This window comes from Protopterus annectens, chromosome 4.part0 (assembly GCF_019279795.1).
Source record: "Protopterus annectens isolate FY-2018-M chromosome 4.part0, PAN1.0, whole genome shotgun sequence".
Lineage (NCBI taxonomy): Eukaryota > Metazoa > Chordata > Ceratodontiformes > Protopteridae > Protopterus > Protopterus annectens.
The window spans coordinates 1542649372-1542662123 of NC_056733.1; positions in this window are offsets into that span (position 1 = coordinate 1542649372).

The following is a 12752-nucleotide window of genomic DNA, read 5'->3' on the forward strand; positions in this document are numbered from 1 at the left end:
ACCAAAGTCCAAACTCAACCCGCCTTCAACCTCCAACCCGTACCTACCTCCTATATTAGAACCCTCCTAAATAAACTCAAACCAACCACCTTAGCGGCTGACTTACTCCCAGCCAACTACCTACAAATTGCATCTGATGCCATAGCCTACCCTGTTTCTATCTTGGTTAACCGGACCATTTCAGAAGCTTCTATTCCCTCTATTTGGAAAATCTCCCACATCATCCCTCTACATAAAGGTGGATCTTCCACTGACACATCAAACTACAGACCCATAGCTATACTATCTCCTCTAGCCAAAATCATGGAACGCTGCATTCACAAGCAGCTCATTACCCATCTTACTCGAAACAATCTCCTGTCTCACACCCAGCACGGCTTCCGCCCCCATCACAGCACAACTACTGCTCTCCTTTCCTTTATTGACTCAGTTAACCACAATCGAAACAATAAATTTATAACCTCGGCGCTCTTTCTTGATCTATCCAAAGCCTTCGACATGGTTAATCACCAACAGTTGATCCACACACTGGAGGCATACTACCTTAGCAAAACTACCATAGACTGGTTTAATGACTACCTTTCTCATAGAAATCAGGCTGTTCTATGGGAAAATAGCTTATCCGACCTACTCCCCACAAATATCGGTGTTCCCCAAGGATCTATCCTTGGTCCTCTTCTTTTCTCCTTATTTATTAACGATCTGCACTCTATCATTCCTAAAGCCACCTGCATACAATATGCAGACGACTCTACCCTGATCTGCTCCGACAGCTCCCTCGACAAACTCCAAGTTGCCACCCAAAACTGTTTTTCCCTAGTTGAAAAATGGTTCTTGGAACTAAAACTCTTACTTAACCCATCCAAAACCAAATTACTTCTGTTTTTCCCCACTACTTCCACCCCTCAAGGAAATCAATCTCCTAGCTCCAACCACCCCAACTTTCACGTGACATCCAATAATGGGACCATAATTGACTCTGTCTCCCACACCAAACTACTTGGTGTGACCATAGACCACAAGCTTAAATTTGATACTCATATCAACCTGACCATTAAGTCGGTAAACAAAAAACTCGGGTCCATGTATAGAATTAAGAACTTCCTAACCCCACACACTAAATTAACCATTGCCCGGACTCACCTCCTTTCCACACTCCTCTATGCCTCCCGATATTCTCCTTCCTTAATAAAGAGAACTCAACAAACTATCTACAACCTATAACCACATAGCTAGATTTATAACAGGAATGCCCTATCGTACACACCACTGTAACAATCTCAGAACATTACATTGGTTAGAACTACCTAACATTCTCAAACTCAATCAACTCATTGAGGCATTCAAAACAATCCACCATCCTGACAAAACCCCCGCAATGACCAAAATATTCATTCCCTACTCTAACCTTACATCCCTTAGATCTTCCAAAAGCCTACAAATTCAAACTATTAAATCTAACAATTCAGGAGGTGAAGCACTCTATGCTAATTCCATTGGAAAATCCTGGAATGCCCTCCCAAACAACCTAAGACACGAGACCTCACTCAACCAATTCAAAAAACAACTCAAAGATCTACTAAAATCTGATTGGTTATGCCCATGTTCTAATCCTGATTAATAGCAAACAGCCCACTACTACCTAATATCCATCCAATCCATAATTCAATGGTCTTCATTTGTAGTTAGGATACTCCAACTACCTAAGAATGTTTTACCTATTTATATTATCTGTATAACCCTTTTAATTGCTCATGTGACTTTGAAAGTAATACTTTGTATTCTTATCTCCTGATGTTTTTTGTCATAACTACCCTCTATGGAGCTTTTCTCCCCGGGCCTCTACTGAAAATGGACATGTATCCAGTTGGACTAGCCCGGTCAACAAATGTAAAATAAAAATAAAATAAAAATAAATAAATGCATCTGTTCATATAACATTACACTTTGAACCAGTGTCTACTTTAAGCTCTGTGGCTTTACCATTGATCTGGACAGTACAAAACACGTTGCTCTTTGCCAATAAATTCACTGCATCACCTCTTTCAGCAACTACTGATACACCACCTACATAGAAAGTTGACTGCTGCATCTGTACTTGATCAACTTGCTTTTTTTTGTTTGACCTTTCTTTATAACTGCATAAGGTTTACTTAATTTGCAAACTTTTTGGAAATGGTTCCATTTTTTTACACTTGTGACATTGTTGGCTGAATGCTAAGCATTTCTCTCTTTTAGACTCATGATTTGCACCACGATTATGACAGTCAACAGTAAAGCTAGACTTGGGTTTTGCTGATTCACACTTGTACTGCACTGAGAAACATGCCCTTTTAACTGAACTAGTCTTAAAACTTGCTGAAAAACTATGTGGTTTCTTTGGTGAGTCAGCAGGAGTCGTGGCTGCCATGTGCTTAGACCTGCTTCTGTTTGCCACATGTTGCATGCTGTCTACATTTGCTCTGGATCCTGCTAAAACTATGCTCTTGTCACTTGCAAGCATACTTGTGTGTTTTTCTGTCACTTTATGGATTTGACAAATGTCTATGGGTTTACTTAACGTTAAATCACTGTCACGAAGCAAGATCTTTCTCACAGCAGCATTATTAATACCAAACATGAGCCTGTCCTTTATTGACTCCTCTTTTAAGTCACCAAACCCACACGTTTTATCTGTTTCTCAGGTCACTTATATAAGATGCAAACATTTCCCCTGGTTTCTGATCTCTCATGTAAAACAAAAGCCTCTCTAATGTAATATTTGTCTGGGGGTTACACATTTATCTGAACTTGGGCTTCACACACTCAGGGTCTTCCCTTGATTCAGCCTGTACAACAATATGATGTTTTTCACCTTCTCTTTCATATACTGCTGGTGCATACACAAATGAACACTTTCTTTCTATGGCCTCTGACACAGCTGTATTTAGCAAAATGAATGCCCTAGTGCATGCATATTTATCTGAATAAACAGCTTGCATAAAAATATCTTACTCTTTGTCAAATATTCTCCAATTCTTTGTAATATTCTGATCAAATGCAAGAAGTAAGGGCTTTCAAAATTCATCTGCCATATTAACACATACCAGTGAAGGGCTTTACAAATAAGCACGAACACATGCACATACACATATGCCAAACATTTATGCCAGAATTTGTAACTTTGCCCAATAGCACAATAAGCCGCTGTATAACTGAACTTGCAAAATAAGTCTCTCTCTCTCTCTCTGGCACTGTAATACTCTTGAAATTACTGTATTGCAAGAAATCGCCTCTTATCAGTGTAAGAAACATATCAAATAACTGCTCAATGTAAGCCTCTGTATAACTGGACTTTGCAAAATAAGTCTCTAGGACACTGTAATACTCTTGAAATTATCAGCAAAAGAGGCTCCAAGTCAATAACATTTCAAAGTCATTCTACTTTGCAAATAAAATGTACACAGCACACTGAAATTTCCCCCAAATGGTGGTACCTTTCTAGGCAATTCTTTACAGTGCAAGAAACACTCTGTAATGGTGGCACCTTGCAAATAGACATACCCAGCACAAGAAACTTCTCGAAATGGCTGTACTTTGACTGCACTTCATGAAATAGTTGCACTTTGCACACAAATAAACTCTTCAAAATACATACACAATAATTAGGCACACACTGTAAACACTTTTACACACTTTGAGAAACTTTGAATAACTTTAGGTATGCCCTTGATAAAATATGAAGTCGTAGTTATGCCAGAACACAGCACTTTGCCAAAGCATGTAGTCACCTTGCTTTATTTATGCTTAGTGTCCTTTTTTGCCCTTATTATATTCGTTTTGCTTGTTTAATATCTTTTCATGCCCATTGTACTTTTCTTGTGCTCATTTTACTCTAACCATGCCCGTTTTGTCTTAAACATACTCGTTTTGATTTAAACATACTCGTTTTGTCTTAAACATACTCGTTTTGATTTAAACATACTCGTTTTGATTTAAACATACTCATTTTGATTTAAACATACTCGTTTTGCTTTTTTGTTAATCATTTCATCAAATGCCTTTACTTTAAACATTCCCCTTAGTTAATAAACTTTTTGTGCCTCCCACTTGTTTAATAATGTGATCTGTGCCCTAGTAATGCCCCGTTTTTTCCTTTTTATAAAATAAGTAGTTTGTGCGAATTCTCATTACCTTTAATTCTTTTCTGGCTCTTCTTCATGCTCATTTCTATTAGTTTTCTTTCACTGTCATCTCTGCACCTCATGGCTCCAAATATTATTCTCTGCAATCCCAGTTCTGACACTATGTTGCTCTCCTACTTTGGCCACAATGGAAGAGTCTTCGTGGGATCTGTTCAAGCAGCTTTATTGTATACAAACACGGCATGACAGAAGTTTACTGACTTTAACTTAAGTGCCTTATATACAAACTAACTACTGCGATCATACATGCTAATTTCCTGGTTGCACTCTCAAAATGGCACTAGGAATATCGCGTGCCTGGCATTTATACATGCATGCTCAGTATTTGACATGAAAGACACAGTACGCAGCATGTACACTCTGATCTACAGCAGCTATACCATAAGTGGTAAGTCTGTACACATAATCAATAAGCATAACAATTGTCAGACTCATTGGGTTTGGCAGTTCTTATCTGTCATCAAATTCTATGGCACGTTAAAAACAAAAACTCAAAATTTACAATATATAAATTCCATTAGTTGGATAAAATTAATCCAAGTGAAAAATGTTTTTTCATTTTATGACATATTTTGTACTGTTTATCAGGCAGAAGACCTCTGATACTCAATGCTATGTATTTTGCAAATCTCTTTAGGGCCTTTTCTTCCATGACACATTACAGTATTAATGGCAACATAATTTAATATTTAATAGGTGAGTTAGTTAAAATGTGCTAACAAATCCACTTAGGCACATAAAGGGAACCTAAAAGATTTGCAAGGAACTTTCTAAACTAACCAGGATTAACAATAACTTTATAATTTTTTTCCTTTTGCATTTCCCACTGTTTTCTATACTGGCACTTGTAAAAAAAAAGGTGTTTTGCATAACATAGTTTTTATATCTTGTAAATTTTGCACTTTTTATTACAGAATAAAGTAATGTACCTGGCAGTATTAAAAATATGATTAATACTACTTTTTATAAGCTTAGTGGCTTCTTTTTCATGCTCTTGGACTTTACAGCCTGTGATTCTCATAAATAACAGACATTTCTATATTCATCCTCTGTCAGTTATCTCATATGACTTAACATCTCTTCTGAGGAATGATAATATCTCCACCTTATTATAGTTATGGCTAACTTTCAGTCAAGGAGGCATATAATTTGCAGGCTCAAGACTGTATTACTATATCTAATATGAAATGAGGAAAACAATATCACTTCACATTCCCATCATATAGTAAAAATTTGAAGAGGAAATTTATTCTGTAATTAAAGAAAAGAGGGTATGCCCCCAGGGGTTAACTTTCATGATGATATTGATGGTTATGTTCAGGTCTCAGTCATAATCAAGTTGTTATCTTTTTCTTCTTCTTTTGGCTGTTCCCATTAGGGATCGCCACAGTGGATCACCTATTTCCATTTCTTCCTGTCCTTTGCATCTTGCTCTGTCACACCAACCACCTGCATGTCCTCTGTAACTGCATCCATAAACCTTATCTTAGGCCTTCCTCTTTCCTTGTTACCTGGAAGCTTCATCCTTAGCATCCTTTTCCCAATATACCCAGTATCCCTCCTCAGCACATGTCCAAACCAATGCAATCTTGCCTCTCTGGCTTTGTCTACAAACTGTCCAACCTGGGCTGACCCTCTAATATACTTATTCCTAATCCTGTTTACCCTCGTCACACCCAGTGCAAATCTTAACATCTTCAACTCTGCCACATCAAGCTCTGACTCCTGCCTTTCTGTCAATGCCACTGTCGTCCAACCCATATAACATAGCTGGTCTCACTACCCTTTTGTAGACCTTCCCTTTCACTCTTACTGGTACTCATCTGTCACAAATCACTCCTGACACACTTCTCCACCCACTCTACCCTGCCTGTACTCTCTTCTTCACCTCTCTTCCATACTCACCATTACTCTGAACTATTGATCCCAAGTATTTAAACTCATCCACCTTCACCACCTCTACTCCTTGCATCCTCATCATTCCTCTATCCTCCCTCTCATTCACACACATATATTCTGTCTTAGTCCTGCTGACCTTTATTCCTCTCCTCTCTAGAGCATATCTCCACCTCTCTGGGGTTTCTTCAACCTGTTCCCTACTCTCACTACATATCACAATGTCATCTGCAAACATCATAGTCCACGGGGACTACTGTCTGATTTCGTCTGTCAACCTGTCCATCACCAGTGCAAATAAGAAAGGGCTCAGAGCTGATCCTTGATGTAATCCCACCTCCACCTTAAACGCATCTGTCACTCCCACTGCATATTTCACTGCTCTCACACTACCCTTGTACATATCCTGTGCCACTCTTACATACTTCTCTGCCACTCCTGACTTCCTCATACAATACCACAACTCCTCTCTAGGCACCCTGTCATATGCTTTCTCTAAGTCCACAAAGACACAATGCAACTCCTTCTGACCTTCTCTTTACTTCTCCATCAACACTCTCAGAGCAAACATCGCAGCTGTAGTGCTCAAGTTGTTATATGCTCAAGAAATAGAAGTCAAAAAATTTACCTAGAATGCAGAATGAGATAATGCTCAAGATGTGAATCTTTACATCCATTTGAGAACATATAATAATTTGGTAAAGATTTGGGGTCAAATCATATTTTTTTCATCTCATGAAGCTGCTCCATGTACTGCCAACTTCTAGGAGATAGAAAAAAGACAAAAATGTTGAAGGTCTTAGTGCTCCACAGCTTTAAAAGCTCTAACACACAGTTTTACTAGAGATGAGTTTTCAGTAACTAGAGATTTAGTTGCTTCAAGGTACTTCAGGAGAGAAAATAAAAAAGTGCTATATGACAATGACATGTTTTACAATTTTGCAAGCTGATAAGGAGCACAGCTTCACAGACAACAGCTGGAAATGAAGTGTATCTTTGATCGAATAACAGCTTTAAAAAATGTAATATGCGTTGCACAAAACAAAAACGTAAGTCTGAGTTGTTTTATTCCATGTAAAGCTGTTTTAGATAGCTCCTTACTGAAATGTCAGCATTCAAAAACCTAAAAAAAGACAAAAAACCCATAGAACAGTGGATGTCAAAAATCGTTCTTCTTTTTAAACCTTATTTTTGTTGGAGGGGCAGTCGGAGGCAAGCCACCATGGAATGATACTGAAATTAACCTCTTCCTATTTCAAAGAAGGGAGGCATGGCTGGTTCCCCCAACCACATACATAATGCTTCACATACCCCAGAAATAAATTTATCAATAAGAAAATAATATGATGGCATGCAATAATACATAGCTAGGGTCAAGCAAAAAAACTTCTCCAAAGCTGATTACTACCTCTTGAGAGAAGGTATATACAGCTTCACAGCCTACTCCCCTCAACAGGAACTGGCATATATGTCCAAACCTACACCAAAGAACTATATGAGCATTTATATAGCTTCATGGAATCAGGAATACCTGACAGAAAGAAATCCTCCTCCTCAACTAAGATAGAAAAATAAAATATGGTGGCAACAAACATAGTAGCCAGTCAAGCACAAAAAATATATTTATTAAGGTATAAAATAGGAAGTGCTTTCTCATGGAAACTCCATGCTTCATCAGACTCTAAAAAACCTTCAAAGCCACTCCTAATATAGGCATTCAATTATCCAATTAAATTTGGAACTATCGTTGTCATGGTAAATAATCAAATAATGCATATACATCCACTGCGATTGAATTAAAAAGTAAACAGATCTTACAGTTCAAAATGTGTTCACAAATCACATTATACAAACATTCTAATATACACTGTTCAATTAATTTTCAAACACAGCATTTTTTAAAAACATCTTCCTAAATCAATTAAATACATCTCCAATAAAATGCACATATCCTTAAACACTCACTAATCTAAATACATAGCTCAAATTTAAAACATCGAAATGTTCTATAATATACGATATCAAGTCATTCTAACACTAAAACTTTCCAGCAGCTTAAAAAAGAAATCCAGCATAAATAAGAAATAAACAATGCTTGATCATCCATTTCCATGATAAAACAATGAAATATCCATTCCAAGAAAAAACTTTTATTTCTTTTTCAATCTAAGAAATCACCTGAAATTTCTCTCTACAGCTGAAGGCTTTTGAGACTTCCTAATCTCACTCCCCCATCAGCCAACTCAGATAAGTCACCATTCCACTAATCAGCAGAATATTAAATCATGTGAGAATTCAGATCACTCAGAAAAATCTGTCACATAAGTGATAAAAATGCATAAAAAATAGACTATTGAGTCTTCTCTATCGCTAATATAGGTGAGCTCATTTAATATATCTGACATTAGAACCAACTTCTAATGTCAGCAATAAAACTATCCATCATATTTACAATATCTGAATGATGTTTGAAAAATAAGAAACAACAGCAAGTCTTGCGAGATAAACACTTGTCGTCAACATGGCAACTAACAACATAAAATTGAGATTCATATTGGTGAATTCATATAAAGCTCTCACGACTGTGAACCAGCATCAAAAATTCCCTTAAGTATATCCATAGACTCACTACTTTCTTGGTTCATATGTCAATAGTAACTAATAAAATAATTTTCTATCTTTTAGAAATGGCTTCAGGGAAACTGCATCATTCAACCCAAAGCCTTTATCAGCCTGTAGTTGAATGATCCACCTCTGTTCAGCTTTTTCAACTTTATTTTTAATGTTACCTAATCTACCATCTATGCTTATAGTCTAAAGAACTGAAAAAGTGAAATGATGTCTATTACCCTTCAACATACTATGTTTAGCTAATGCACTTCTTACATCTTGTATGTTAGTATAATAAATGTGCTCTCTAATCTAATTTAATCTAATCTAATATATAATCTAATTTTTGTGCTTGACTGGCTGCTGTGTTTGTTGCCACCATGTTTTATTTTTCTGTTTTGGAACATTTGAAGAGTGTGGTGACTTTATTTTCAGCACTGAAGATTTTATTGTTTTGTACTCCTCAGGTAAGAGTAAACCTGTCTGGTGGACATCTTCAATAAATAAACTCTATAATAAAAGGAAAAAAAATGCTGCCCAGGGTGAAGAAGGAGCAGGTGCCTAATTGGAAGCAATCTCTCCTAAGCCTGAAAAAGCAAATAAGAGTACTAGTGAAATCCTCCATAGCAAACTTCATATCCAAACTGGCCAAATCTACTAAAGACAATCAAAAGGCCTTCTTCACATATGTCCGCAACTTCAAGGGAAGCACCTAGATCTGCTCAGAACTGGTGGTCAAGGAGACCACATACACAAATGCTGTAGATAGAGCTAACCTCCTGGCAGACTGGTTCAGTGAAAACTTCACCCCACTGTCCCCCATTGTTAAAACAGGACATCCCCAGTAAATGCCCCCCCCCCCTTATCTCTAGGGAGCAAGTTGTCATTGACCTCTCAAAGGCAAAAAATACATCCCAGGTTGCATCCTACATGAACTCAAGCAGAAACTTGCAGCACCATTAGGCACCCTATTCAACCAAAGCCTGAGTACCGGCTTCATCCCAGCTGAGTGGAGGACAGCCACTGTCATCCCTTTGCAAAAGAGTGGAGTGTCTACCAATCCAGGAAATTATAGACCCATCAGCCTAACTAGCCTGATCTGCAATGCCATGGAGCGGATTATGATAGACCTTATTAACAAGTACATTGGCAACCTCCAGACACTCAATCTCACACAATTGTTTTCATCAAGGGGAGATCATGCCTGTTAAATTTGGTCGACTTCTTTAAGACAGTCACCAAGGCCATAGATGAGGGGAAGACAGTGCACACCAGTTACCTTGACCTGGCCAAAGCCTTTGATATTATTCCCCACTCAGTTATAATAGATAAAAATCTCTCAGATAGGCATCAATCTATATGTTACCAGATGGGTAACAAACTGGCTCACTGATAGATCCCATCTTGTCAGAATAGGGGAAGCCACCTCAAGCAGTAGACCTGTAACAAGTGGTGGACCCTAGGAATTGGTTTTTGGGGCCTCTGCTGTTTGAGATATACTTTTATGAGGTACAGGTTAATTGCAGATGACTGCAAGCTGGGTGCCATCATCAATTCCTCTAGTGATGTGGACATCTTCCAAAAGTGTCTCACCCAAACATTGCCTCAAACTGAATGCCAAAAAAATGCATCATCATCTGCTTTGGGAAGAGTGACATCCACACAAATTATCACACTGGTAATAAGGTCCTAAGCATGCAGTCAGTCATGAGGAACTTGGGTACCCAGGTTGATAGCAAACTGACTTTTGACTACCATATTACCTCCATTGTACAGAAGGTTTTCTACATGGCCCACCTCATAAGTAAGGGTATTTCATCCAGGGACAAGGTGTCATAACATCCCTGTATTCTTCCCTTATAAGGCCCATTACTGAGTACAATGTCCATTTTGCACATACAGCAACTGGAGAGACCACAAAGGTTCCTCACCAGGAGAATCCAGGGCCTTAAACATCTACCCTACACAGATAGGCTAAAGGCCTTGTCCCTCTACTCAAGTCTCTTACAGACTCCTCATAGGTGACCTCTGTCTGGCATATAAATCAATCTCAGACCCAACCCTGATGGGACTGCTGCATATCCGCAAGTCAAGGTCCACTTGAGTAACCCACATGAGTGACCTCACCCTGGTCTGTGGCATCAATAGGACTTGTTGGTGGGACAGATTAGTGTCGCAGAGACTCCCCCTTTTGTGGAATAGACTCCTTCTCCACATTAAGCAGAATGCCTCATTAACCATTTTTAAGCTCAACCTGGATAACTGGATGGGGAACAGAAAATACACTCTGGGGATTCCACCTGTGTCCCTGCTGGACAGTGGCATAGGGTGCTGACTTGTTGGAACATTGGCTAAATTCTTGGCTAGGCTTGTAATGGCCTCAGGGCCAATAGTCTAGTAACTTCCTATGATCATATATATATATATATATATATATATATATATATATATATATATAGATATATAGATATATATAGATATATATACACACACACACACACACACACACACACACACACACACACACACACACACACACACACACACACACACACACACACACACACACACACACACAGACACACACACATATATATATATATATATATATATATATATATATATATATATATATATATATATGTGTGTGTGTGTGTGTGTGTGTGTGTGTGTGTGTGTGTGTGTGTGTACATAGATATAAATATGATTCATTTTATCTAAAGCATGTATTAAAAAAAAACAAAAAACGTTGCACATATGATTTAAAACACATTTTACTTTGATCACAAAACGAAACAAATTTCCCTGAAAATTTCACATACGCTAAATACACCACCAAAAGTTTTTTTCTTCATGGTTCATAGATTCATAGGTGTGCACTAGGTGAATGGCCCTAGAGCCTTTACAAGCCTAGTCTGTAAGATTTACCCCGGCATCCTGCCACCCGACCTTAGTTTTCAGTGCCTCTGTCGAGTAAAGCCACTGGAGTTATCCCTGGGGTGAAGTTTCTATTTCCCATCCACTCATCAAGATTTCTCTTGAAGAAAGTCAGTGAGGTGCTTCTGCTTTTTTTTCACTAAATATTTTTTTATTTTTTAAAAATAAGATGTCTTAAGAAACATTACATGAAATATAGATAAATAACATATTTACAATTTTAAAACATTACTACCTTCAAACCATTATATAACTATTTACATTGGTGTCTATGCAAATAACACTGAAATTCTATATTATGTAAAGTCAGAAACATAAGATGATATATCTTCATCGATTTTTTTGAGTATTTCCAGTACTTTTATCCAAGAGTAATAGTATGAAGTAGGTCTGTTAGTTCTGTTCTTCACTGTTAATATTTCCATGTGAGCAACTGTTGATGTTAAATTCTTAAATTCCTTGAACGTAGGAGAAGCCTCATTTTTCCAATGTATAGTTATGATTTTACATGATATTGGCAATAGTGACCATAGGATTTTAGTGTCTTTTTTGGTACATGGTCTGGAATAGGAGAATTGAATAAAATTATAGACTTTGTTAATTGAAAATTATCATTATAAACAGTCTGAAAAAAATAGTTAATAGACCTCCAGTACAAATTGAGGCATATGCATTCATAAAAAACATGCTGCCAATCTGCTTTTATCTTGATTTGGCATCTCCAACATTGATCTTCACTAGTAAACATTTTGGCTAGCCTATGTGGTGTATAGAAACGTCTGTGTATATATCTCCAAGTGAATAATTGCCAGTATTTTGATAATGTAGAAAATTTGGAAGATTTTAGAATCTTTCTTTTTTCTTCTTCAATTGGATGATGGTTGTTTATTAAAGTAAAATAATCCCAGTATGATTTTTCATGATAATTTTTTGTTTTTTAACAATTTTATAGATATTAGATAAGTAGCATGTACCCTGATAAGGTTGTTTTGTGATGACAATAGGTATTCAATGAATTTTGGAGCCTCATGTCTAACTGAGGGTTGCATTTGTTCTACTTTATTTATAAGAAAATGTCTTAGGTTTTGTAAAAGCAACCAGTAGTCTTATTATACTTACAAGTTG